The sequence below is a fragment of the Arachis ipaensis genome, chromosome B4 (assembly GCF_059453495.1).
Source record: "Arachis ipaensis isolate K30076 ecotype BB chromosome B4, ASM5945349v1, whole genome shotgun sequence".
NCBI classification, from domain to species: domain Eukaryota; kingdom Viridiplantae; phylum Streptophyta; class Magnoliopsida; order Fabales; family Fabaceae; genus Arachis; species Arachis ipaensis.
The window spans coordinates 14,468,380-14,480,575 of NC_142439.1; the positions used below are offsets into that span (position 1 = coordinate 14,468,380).

The following is a 12,196-nucleotide window of genomic DNA, read 5'->3' on the forward strand; positions in this document are numbered from 1 at the left end:
TAGAATGTAAAATCCGGTTAATTAATGGCTAATTAATCCATAAATAAGAATTTATTCTAAAAAGCCAAAAATGTGATTTTTATGGCTAAATATAATAGAGGAGATTGAGACGAGAATTTCGGTACCAATTTTATAGAAATCAGACCAAAATTGGACCGAACGGGCCAAACTGGGCCAACCAGACCCATAGTGGGCCCTTGACCCAACTAAACTAAACCTAATACACTCATTTCAGCACTCTCTCTCCCCTCTCTAAGACACTAAACACGCTGAAATGGAGGCACAAGAGGGAAGAACACTCTCTCAAGTTCTTTCTCTCATTTGATCTTCAAACCACCATAACTTTTGATCTAAAGCTCCGATTGCCTCACCGTTTGTGGCCACGCGTTCACTGCGGAGATCTCTACAAAACTCACTACTTTATTTTTGAGGTAAGCTACGAAATTATTTCAGTTCTTCATCCCTAATTTTTGAATTTCATGAGTGAAAATGTTGATATTTTGGGCTCTTTGATATTATAGGACCCAACTCTCTTGAAGGAGAAGGTTAATCTTGTCTCCTTGAACCTTGAAAGAGGTAAGATATCTCAAACCCTAGTGAGAATATTAAATTTGTGGTTTTGGGTATTGAGCTTTTGTGTTTTGGTGTGATATTGTGGCTTAGGCATTTTATATATGTATATTGGAGCTTGATTGGTGATTTTGGAAAGTTTGGAAAGGAGATTTGTGTTTGAAAAATCTGTTCTTGGTGGTGTTGGAACCTTGAGAGCTTGTGGACAAGTGGTTTGGTAGTGCTCCGGTTGAGCGGGAAAAATCGGCTAAGGTTTGGTCTCGGTTTCTCGTATCTAAAATGTAATGTGGTAGAAAATACTTAGGCTAGAGGCCCTAAGATAGGCATTGAATTGTTGATGTTGTTGAATGATTGAGATATATGATGTGGTCATATACGTGATTATGTATATTGATGCCTTGATGGTGTGATGTATGAGAAAAATGCATGTTGTGATATATGTGTGATGAATGTTTGGGGTTGAATTATGAATATAACCATGTTGAGAGTGAGCATGGTAGTGATTATACGAAATGTTGGTTAATTGGTAATGGTATTATTGGAAATTGGAATGAGGAATGATGTATGCCATGTTAATGTGTTGGTAATTTAGCCATTTGATTGAAGTGGGTAAAATGGTTGGATGGTAGTTTTGTAAATTGTGGTAAAGTGTTAATGTGTGAGTTGAGGAGGCTTGATGTTGATCTTTGGTATATTTTGATTGATTTCAAAAAGGGTTAAAATTGACATGTTTTGGTTGATTCTAAAAAGGATGAAATTGGTTTGTTTGAAAATGGCACTTTGTGGTTTTGTATGAAAATGTGGTTTTTGGGCATACTTTAATGGGACGTAACTTAAACTCCATATTCCCATTCTGTGCCAAATTTGTTTAGAATTGAAATTGGATTCGGGGTGGTTATACCGTTCAAAGAACGGGCGAAAAATGATTTAAAATGGAGGAGTTATGTCCCTTGAAAGATTGGGGGTTTAATCTGTGTATTCTGTAGTTTTTAACTTAGAAAAATTGTTAGCAGAATGACCCCCACGCGTAGGCGTGCTTGACGCGCATGTGTTGTTTTCGGAAAAACGCCATCCACGCGTGCACGTGGCTCACGCGTACGCATCGATGTGCTAAAATGGTTGCCCAGCTAAAATTCCCGAGAGTTGTGCGAGGACTGTGCCAGTTATGTGCGTGTGGCACAAACGTACCCATGCGTGCGCGTGGCTGACGTGTAGGCGTCCTTTGACTGTTTTTCCATCCACGCATGCGCGTGAAGGACGCGTACGCGTGGCCCTGTTTTCATCCCAAAGTTTATTTTTGAGTTTTAAAAGCCAAATTTCATACTTCTAAGCCTCTGATCTCACCCCTTATGTCTTAAATCATTATGATATGGCTAGCAGTGAGAAAAGAGCTAGGGAATATGGTAGCCTGCGAATGAAGCAAGGGAAAAAGTTATGATCAATGATGATCAAAGATGATTATATGAGATATGGACGATGGCGGTGGAAGTGCTGTATGAGCCATGAGCCGATAGGTTGTATTTGTTGATACATTGGCTGGTTCTGGATTGAACCGTGAGCCGGATGGCTGAGTGTGTTGCCGAGTTACGGCGGAGCCATTATTGATTATGGCCGAGTATAAATGCATATATGCTATTGAATGAAATATGAATGTTGCACTTCCACTATCTAAGGTACGAGTTTTCCTGGGTGAAAGCAGTGGCTAGCCACCACGTGCTCCAGGTGGAGACTCGATACTCTGCTGACCTTATGTCGTAAGTGTGGTCGGACACTATGAAAGTTTCGGATGAGCTTGCCCCCGTGAATATACACCAGTTTGGGTGTTGGATATGGATCATGATTATGATCACGATTATGTTGAGTATAACTCGAGTTGGGGATGCGCGACAGAGGGACAGTCCAATGGTTAGCTACCAGGACTTGTCGGGTTGGCTATATAACCGATAGATGATATCATTAGCCATTAGGGACAAGCATTCATCATATTTCATACTACGTGATTTGTTTGAGATTGTCTAATTGACTGCATATTACTTGCAAATTGTCTAAATACCTTATTTGTTCCTATTTGTATATCTCTTGTCTGATATAACTGTGTTTGCCATATTATACTCCTGCTGGTGGTTGGGAGGTGTGAAGAATTTGGAAAGGGAAGTATCAGTTAGACTGAAGAATCTTTAGTCAGTTGCCCTTTTTGGCTTAGTCTGATTATAAGCTTTGATTTATCTGGTGGAAGTTCTAGGATTGCCTTCGGCTTTCCTCTGATATTACATGTTAAATATGTGGGAACTGTTACCATGCTGGGAACCTCCGGTTCTCACCCATGCAGATTTTGTGGTTTTCTTCAGATGCAGGACGTGAGGCTTCTCGCTGAGACGTGCTGGAGACTTCTGGATTAGCGAAGATCCTTTGTTCTTGGGTCTCTATTTTTGGTATATATGTTATGCTTAGATACCTTTATCTACACTGAATAATACAAACTGTGATGACTCCTCTTAGAGGGGATTTTGGAGAGTAGGTTTTCTTGTATTTATGTCCCTTTGGGTTTTCTTTGGGGTTTCCTATTTTATTTACTTATATATATTGTTATGCTCGGACCGGTTATCTTCGCAACCGGATTATGAGTTTTGATATTCATGTTTTTGACACTCCTTTGTATATATATAATCTCGCGTTGGTTTATCCTTTGTTCGTCGCGTTTTCGATCGGAGGATTGCACTCTCGAGTTGCGATTTTGTTTTACCCCTTTTTCTTCAAAGGCTCCTAGTTATAATCTTTATTCACACTACTATATGTACTAAATTTTAATTTTTAGAGGTCGTAATACCTTGCCATCTCTGACTTATGACTTAAGCATAAGACTCTGTATGGTAGGGTGTTACACAGAAAAAAATATATGAAGACTCTAAAATAGAGGTGGAAGATTTGAAGAAAAATATAGATCATATGGCAACGAGAAACTATTGGATGGAAGGTTGCCTATAGTTCAAAGTGATAACAATCCTACTTCACTTGATTAATGCTCAAGACTTTGATGAGTTTATGTGTGATTCATATAGCACTATACAAAAAAGAACATTAATATGATATTATGATATTGAGTATTGGTTTTGATACTTGGTGTTAATTGTTGTTGATATACTTGTCAAATGCTAAATAAGGAATGCTATTTGTACTAGTTTTGAATCATGATCAATGATCAAAATTGCATAGTTCTTGTTTGATTTTATACAATGATTATGTATGATAAAGTGAAAGCATATTCTTGTCATAGTGGTAGAATTTTTGTTTTGTCTATTCTTATAGTAATTTGTATTTAAAAATAAATAACAGGTGAAACCTTAACTTTTATAATAATGAATGTCAAAAAAAATATGATTGAGTTTTTTATAGTAAAAAATTGTCAAAAAATATCCAAGATATAGTATATTTCACGGTTCATAATTGTAAAAAAAATTGTTGAGAATTTTTTATGGTCAATAAGTGTCAAAATAAATAGTATTTTTTATGGTTAATAAGTATCACAAAAAATATATTCTCAAATTTTTCTAACATTTTTGACGGCCAATATTTATCAAAATAAGATTAAGTTTTTTTCATAATTACTTATATGTTAAAAATACTATTTTTGACAAAACTTTTATTAACATATTTTCATAATTAAAATAGTATCAAAAAATTTTTTTTGACGATTTTTAATTTTTTTGACACATATAACCCTCAAAAATAATCTATATTGTTGTAGTGACATCTATCAAATACCACATCGAGTTGTTTCATTGATTCGAGTTCTAATTACATGGTTGTAAGAGTTTAACAAAGGGGCAATGAACTCTATTTTATTTAAGAATGGTTGAATCTACTCATATATTATGACCAACCTAATAGAAAATGGGTAAAATTAGATTATTTTTAAAGGAGCTCGATTTTTTATTGAGCAATGGCTTCCAATCATTCCCTCCATATTTTCTATGTCTACCAGAAAATCTTTAAAGTTAAGCATATAATGAGATTGAGTTTTCTCAATTTAGGTTCAGTTTTCAAATAATTGTATTAGATTTGGAGATGCAATTTCAAAGGTTGGTACTGTATTTAAATTTTTTTTCTTTTAAATTTTAAGTAATAAAAAATAATTTTATAACATATTATAAAATTTTTTTTGAAATTACCATTAGCCTTCTCGTGCGTCAACGCAATGCCATTGGTGGGCATAAATGTCAATTTAGTTGCTCACTGTGGCTATTCTATACTTTGTCATAGTACATAATTATAAATAGCAGATGATAAAACTTATTTAACAAGAAGATGGTCTAAATTTGTACGGATTCTAAATATTCAAACTGATAACATTATTTTAGTTGGTTGTTGTTACAAGAGTGACTCTAATATATGTCTAAGGTCTAGAATAGTTTAAATATTATTTAAATAATTTAATTCTAATATTAACATTGAATTATATTAGTTTTAGAAATTTTTAAATTATTATTACTTCAATTTATATATTACATCAATTATTTTTTGTTATGTTATTTTTAAATTTTTTAATATGAAGTTTCTTTTTTTCAATTTTTAAATTTATTTTTATTTTTATTGACTCTCATTATAACTAATAAAAAATAAAATAATTAAGTTAAAAAATATGTTAATAATAAATAATATTTTAGATTATTACTCAAACAAAAACTAAATCTTATATAATACTATTAATTGTACTAAAAAATTTTATTGACATTGTATAGAATAGTTAATAGTTGTGTTAAAATTTATCAACTGTAAAGTTAAAAATTTTACTTATCCAATATGATATATTTAGTTGAGTTAAATTTTCACTAACATATAACTAATAGGATCATTGGGTTAAAATTTAGTTGTCAAATAATATATATTTACATATATAAAAAAATAATCATGGGCATAAAAAAGTTAAGTTAATAACTATAATTAATATATATGAAATTAATTTAGTATTAATTAAAAATTTATTTGTCCAGTGTGATTAATTTAGCATTAATATATCAAATTAATTACTATAATTAAAATTTTATTGTCCAGTGTGATTTATGAAGATTACCATGATTTATGAAAATTACACGTACAATCTATGAAGTACAGAGACTTCGCTAAATTGTCGTGTCTACGTGTCGGACACATTTTGGACACGACACTCATGGACACTCGTTCGACACGCGTGTCTGTTATGTCCAACTGTGTCCGAAAAAAAAAATAAAAAATTCTTCTCTAGACACGCTTGAACACACTTAAATACCATCACATGTCAGCATGTTCAGCCTTATTTTTAATATGAATTCTTGAAATAAATTTAGAAATAATATATGATATTATTTATTAAACAAAAATATTTTAAATACTTTATATAATAAAAATAAAATATTAAAAATAACTAAAAAAATTAATTTATGATTTAGTATCATTAAAATATCAAAATATCATTATGATTTATATAGAAAATACTTTATATTTTATATATATGCATGTCCTGTTTCTTATAAGATTTTAAAGTTTGTGTGTCGGCATGTCTCATATAGTGTCGTGTCCTGTGTCCGTGCATCATAGCATGATATTAATAATAAAGAATAAAAAATCATTGAATGAATATATATAATCATAATTAGAAAATAATTAATATACGTGACTTAAATATACTACAGGAAAAACGTCGAGTGTCGTCAAATTTATCTGCAAAAAACAAAATTAATCCACCGATAATAAATTTACCATCAGATTTTGTGTCGTTCCAATCCGACGATATAAACCAAGGTTTTGAAAACCGAACTGGCCATCGAACCGCTCTAGCTACTAGTTCATTAGTTTATAGGTTTAACCGGAATAACCATTTTATAATAAAATAAAAAATAAATGAACACACTAAAACAAACCATTTTAAATTCCACTCCCCTCTCCTGAGAGATGCTAAAATGATACTCTCATCTCCTCTATTTGTAAAATGTACATTCCACTCTCTTATAACTTTTAAAAAACTTCCTCTTTAATCCATTTTAAATTTTGTGTTAACTAATGTTAACTTTATTCATTTTTCAAGAAAAAATAAAGTATTTTTTACAAAAATACTCTTTAGCAAAAAGTTTATTTTTTTGTCATTAAATTTTGCTTACCAAAATACTCTTTAATAAATTATTTTTATTGATTAAATTGTATTTTTACCAAAATATTTTTAAAAAATTTAATAATTAAATTATTTTTTCTAAAATACCCTTTAATAATTTTTAAATTATTAAATTGTAATTTTATCAAAATTTTCGTTAATATAACTCATCAATATCCATATCCAATTCAATATCAAATTCAAATTCATCAATCATCATACACAACCCAATCAATATCTTGAACAATTCATATATTCATCAACAAGTGCACCAATACAAAATCTCCAAGGATATTACCCGCATACATAATCATTTTTAACCAAACAACATCAACAGTTCAATCCCTATCTTAGGGTCACTAGCCTAAGTTTTCACATTACATTACATTTTAGATACAGAAAACCAAAACCATACCTTAACCGATTCTCCGCTCAACCCAAAACACCTCCATTTCACTTTTTCCTCAAGCTTTCAAGGCTCAACACCTCCCAAATAGATTTTCCAGCACCAAAAGTCCACTTCCAAACTTCCCAAAACCTCAATCAAGCTCCAATATATATATATATATACTACCTAATCCACAATATCACATTCAAACATAACAACTCAATACCCATACACGATAAATCAAGAATTTCATAAGGGTTGAGAATTTTTACCGTATCCACAGACTAAAGAGGCAAGATTAAGCATTTTTCTCAAGCTAATTGGATTCTATAACATCAAAGGGCTTAAAATCTCAACACTTTTACCCAATAAATTTCAAAATTAAGGGCTGGAAAACTGAAATCAATTCGTAGCTTACCTATTAAATAACTTTATGGGATTTTTAGAGCTCGACGCCGCGGTTGCATGGCCGCAAACGGTGCCGCGATCGAAGCTCCAGATCAAAAATTACAAAAATTTAAAGATCAAGTGAGGGTTTGAGTTTGGGAATTGTGTTCTTCCCTTGCCCAATCTGTTTGCAGTGTGTTTGATGATTGAGAGAGGTGAGAGGGTGTTCGTTAAGTGTTTTGGGCTGCCTTGGGCCCAATACGGATCCGGTTCGTCCAGTTCGGCCCATTCTTGGGCCAAATTTTTTGAAATTAGTGTCGAAATTTTTGTTTTAATTTTCTCTATCATATTGAACCATAAAAATCACATTTCTTATTTCCTAGAATAAATTATAATTTATGAGTTAATTATTTATTAATTAACCGGGTTTTAAATGGCCTCATTGATGAGCGGATAATTTATACGCTTTTTGGCATTATTTTTAGTATGTTTTTAGTATATTTTAGTTAGTTTTTATTATGTTTTTATTATTTTTTAAATAAAAATCACTCTTCTAGACTTTACTATGAGTTTGTATATTTTTCTGTGATTTCAGGTATTTTCTGGCTGAAATTGAGGGACCTGAGCAAAAATCTGATTCAGAGGCTGAAATAGGACTGCAGATTCTGTTGGATTCTGACCTCCCTGCACTCGAAGTAAATTTTCTGGAGCTACAAAAGCCCAATTGGCGCGCTCTTAATTGCGTTGGAAAGTAGACATCCTGGGCTTTCCAGCAATATATAACAGTCCATACTTTGCCTGAGATTTAACGCCGGAACTGGCACAAAAGCTGGAGTTAAACGCCCAAACTGGCACAAAAGCTGACGTTTAACTCCAAGAAAAGTCTCTACATGTGAAAGCTTCAATGCTCAGCCCAAGCACACACCAAGTGGGACCGGAAGAAGATTTCTGCATTAATTACCTATTTCTGTAACCTTAGGCTACTAGTTTTCTATAAATAGGACCTTTTGCTATTGTATTTTCATCTTTTGATCATCTTGGAATCATGTTTTGATGATTGAACCCTCTTTGGGAGGCTGGCCATTCGGCCATGCCTAAACCTTTTGTTCTTATGTATTTTTAACGGTGGAGTTTCTACACACCAAAGATTAAGGTGTGGAGCTCTGCTGTTCTTCATAAATTAATACAAGTACTATTGTTTTTCTATTCAACTCAAGTCTATTTCTTCTCCAAGATATTCATTCGCACCCAAGAACATGATGAATGTGATCATTATGTGACACTCATCACCATTCTCACCTATGAACACGTGGCTGACAACCACTTCCGTTCTACATGCAAACAAGCTTGAATGTGTATCTCTTGGGTTTCTAATCTAAGATTGGAACCTTCGTGGTATAGGCTAGAATTATTGGCGGCCATTCCTGAGATCCGGAACGTCTAAACCTTGTCTGTGGTATTCTGAGTAGGATCTGGGAAGGGATGACTGTGACGAGCTTCAAACTCGCGATTGTTGGGCGTGTGACAGACGCAAAAGGATTAATGGATCCTATTCCAACATGATCGAGAACCGACAGATGATTAACCGTGCGGTGACAGCGTGCGTAGAACATTTTCACTGAGAGGACGGCAAGTATCCATTGACAACGGTGATGCCCAACATAAAGCTTACCATGGAAAGGAGTATGAATGATTGGAAGAAGGCAATAGGAAAGCAGAGGTTCAAGAGGAACAAAGCATCTTCATACGCTTATCTGAAATTCCTACCAATGAACTACATAAGTATCTCTATCTCTATCTTTAATTTATGTTTTATTCATCTTTTAATTATCAATCCTCCATAACCATTTGAATCCACCTGATTGAGATTTACAAGAGGACCATAGCTTGCTTCAAGCCGACAATCTCCGTGGGATCGACCCTTACTCACGTAAGGTATTACTTGGACGACCCAGTGCACTTGCTGGTTAGTTGTGCGGAATTGTGACAAAGTGTGATTCACGTTTGAGAGCTCCAAGTCCTTTGGCGCCATTGTTGATGATCACAATTTCGTGCACCAAGTTTTTGGCACCGTTGCCGGGGAATGTTCGAGTTTGGACAACTAACGGTTCATCTTATTGCTTAGATTAGGTAATTTTATTTTATGTTTATGCTTCTTACTTTTTATTTTCGAAAAATAATTCAAAAACTAAAAAAAATTCTATTTTGTTCTTCAGAGTTTTTAAGAGTGAATTCTAGAGTTTCATGATGATCTGTTGAAGTCTGGCTGGCTGTGAAGCCATGTCTAATCTTATTGGACCGAGGTTTCAACTTATCATCACAAGAGCTTGTTGATATCTATCAATCTTGCTGTTGAAAGTAATGATATGCTAAAGCTTGGCTGGCCATTGGCCATGTCTAGTGTTTTGGACCGGAGCTTTCACTGAAAGCTTGGTTGGCTAGTAAGCCATGTCTAATTCCTGGACCGGAGTCTTAGACTAACATTGCAATGATTCCTGGAATTCTTATTAAAAATTTTGAATCTCTTTATTTTCTTTTCCACTCAATTTTTGAAAATCACAAAAAAATTTATAAAATCATAAAAATTAAAAATATTTTATGTTTCTTGTTTAAGTTTAGTGTCTAGTCTTAAGTTTGGTGTCAATTGCATGCCTTTATTCTTCTAATTTTTGAAAATTACATGCACTATGTTCTTCATTAATCTTCAAGTTGTTCTTGATGATTTACTTGCTCTGATCTTTAAATTCTCTTTTTTTTGTGTTTTGTTATTTTTCTTATGCATTCTCAATTTGTTAGAGCCTCTAATACAAAATTTCTAAGTTTGGTGTCTTGCATGCATTGTTCATTTGATCTTAGTTGCATTTTTATTGTTTCTCATCATCAAAAATTCAAAAATATTTTCAAAACTATGTCTTTTCAAGTCAATAATACAGAGAATTGAAGATTCAAAACATTCAGCAGAGGAATCAAACAGAAAAAGCTGGGCGTTCAAAACGCCCAATGAAGAAGGAAAACTGGCATTTAAACGCCAGCCAGGGTACCTGGCTGGGCGTTTAACGCCCAAAAGGGTAGCATTTTGGGCGTTAAACACCAGAATGGATACTATTCTGGGCGTTTAATGCCAGAAGGACACTAGATGGAAGATTTTGTTTTTAATTCAAATCTTTTTCAAATTTTCATAATTTTTCAAAATCAAATCTTTTTCAAATCATATCTTTTCAATCATATCTCTTCAAAATCAATTTCTTTCCATTTTTTAATTATTATTATTTTCGAAAATCTCTGCTACAATTAATGATTTACTTCAAAATTTTCAAGTTGTTAGTTGCCTATTAAGAAAGGATCAAATTTTAAATTTTAGAATCATATCTTTTAATTTCTTGTTAGTCAAGTAATCAACTTTAATTTTAAAACTTTCTTTTTTAATTTGATTTTCAATCATATCTTCTCAATCATATCTTTTCAATCACATCTTTTTCAAAATTAATTTTCAATCATATCTTTTTAATTTCTAATTTCAAAATCTTTTTCAAAATCACTTAATTTCTTTCCCAAACTTAATTTTCGAAAATCTCAATCAATTTTTCGAAATTCTTTCAAAATCTTTTACTATTAAATTGAAAAATTCTTCCCCTCTTCTCACATCCTTCTATTTAAGGGACTAACACTCCTCCTCAATATGTAATTCGAACTCTATCCCTCTTGATAAGTTCGAATTCTCTTCTATCTATCTTCTCCTTCTATTCTTCTTTTCCTCTGACACCTCAAGAAATCTCTATACTGTGACATAGAGGATTCCATACTTTCTTGTTCTCTTCTCTTTCATATGAGCAGGAGCAAAGACAAAGGCATTCTTGTTCAAGCTGATCCTGAACCTGAAAGGACCTTGAAGAGAAAACTAAGAGAAGCTAAAGCACAATTCTCTCTAGAGGGCCTAACAGAGCTTTTCAAAGAAGAAGAAGCAATGGCAGCCGAAAACAACAATGCAAGGAAGGTGCTGGGTGACTTTACTGCACCTACTTCTGACTTCTATGGGAGAAGCATCTCAATCCCTGCCATTGGAGCAAACAACTTTGAGCTTAAGCCTCAATTAGTTTCTCTAATGCAACAAAATTGCAAATTTTATGGACTTCCATTGGAAGATCCTCATCAGTTCTTAGCTGAATTCTTGCAAATCTGTGACACTGTCAAGACCAATGGGATTGATCCTGAGGTCTACAGACTTATGCTCTTCCCTTTTGCTGTAAGAGACAGAGCTAGGACATGGTTGGATTCACAACCCAAAGAAAGCCTGAACTCTTGGGAAAAGCTAGTCAATGCCTTCTTGGCAAAGTTCTTTCCACCTCAAAAATTGAGCAAGCTTAGAGTGAAAGTCCAAACCTTCAGACAGAAGGAAGGAGAATCCCTCTATGAAGCTTGGGAAAGATACAAGCAATTGATCAGAAGGTGCCCTTCTGACATGCTTTCAGAATGGAGCATCATAGGTATATTCTATGATGGTCTGTCTGAACTATCCAATATGTCATTGGACAGCTCTGCTGGAGGATCTCTTCATCTGAAGAAGACGCCTGCAGAAGCTCAGGAACTCATTGAGATGGTTGCAAATAACCAATTCATGTACACTTCTGAAAGGAACCCTGTGAATAATGGGACAAATCAGAAGAAAGAAGTTCTTGAGATTGATACTCTGAATGCCATATTGGCTCAGAATAAAATATTGACTCAGC

At 33.4% G+C, this 12,196-nt stretch overlaps 1 non-coding gene across 1 annotated transcript; it reads right to left on the bottom strand.

Annotated features, from left to right (window-relative positions):
• Positions 1–11,826: 11,826 nt before the first annotated feature.
• Positions 11,827–11,934, bottom strand: LOC148566729 (small nucleolar RNA R71). The gene has a single exon (XR_015882634.1). It is a non-coding gene; the product is annotated as a small nucleolar RNA R71 (small nucleolar RNA).
• Positions 11,935–12,196: the final 262 nt, after the last annotated feature.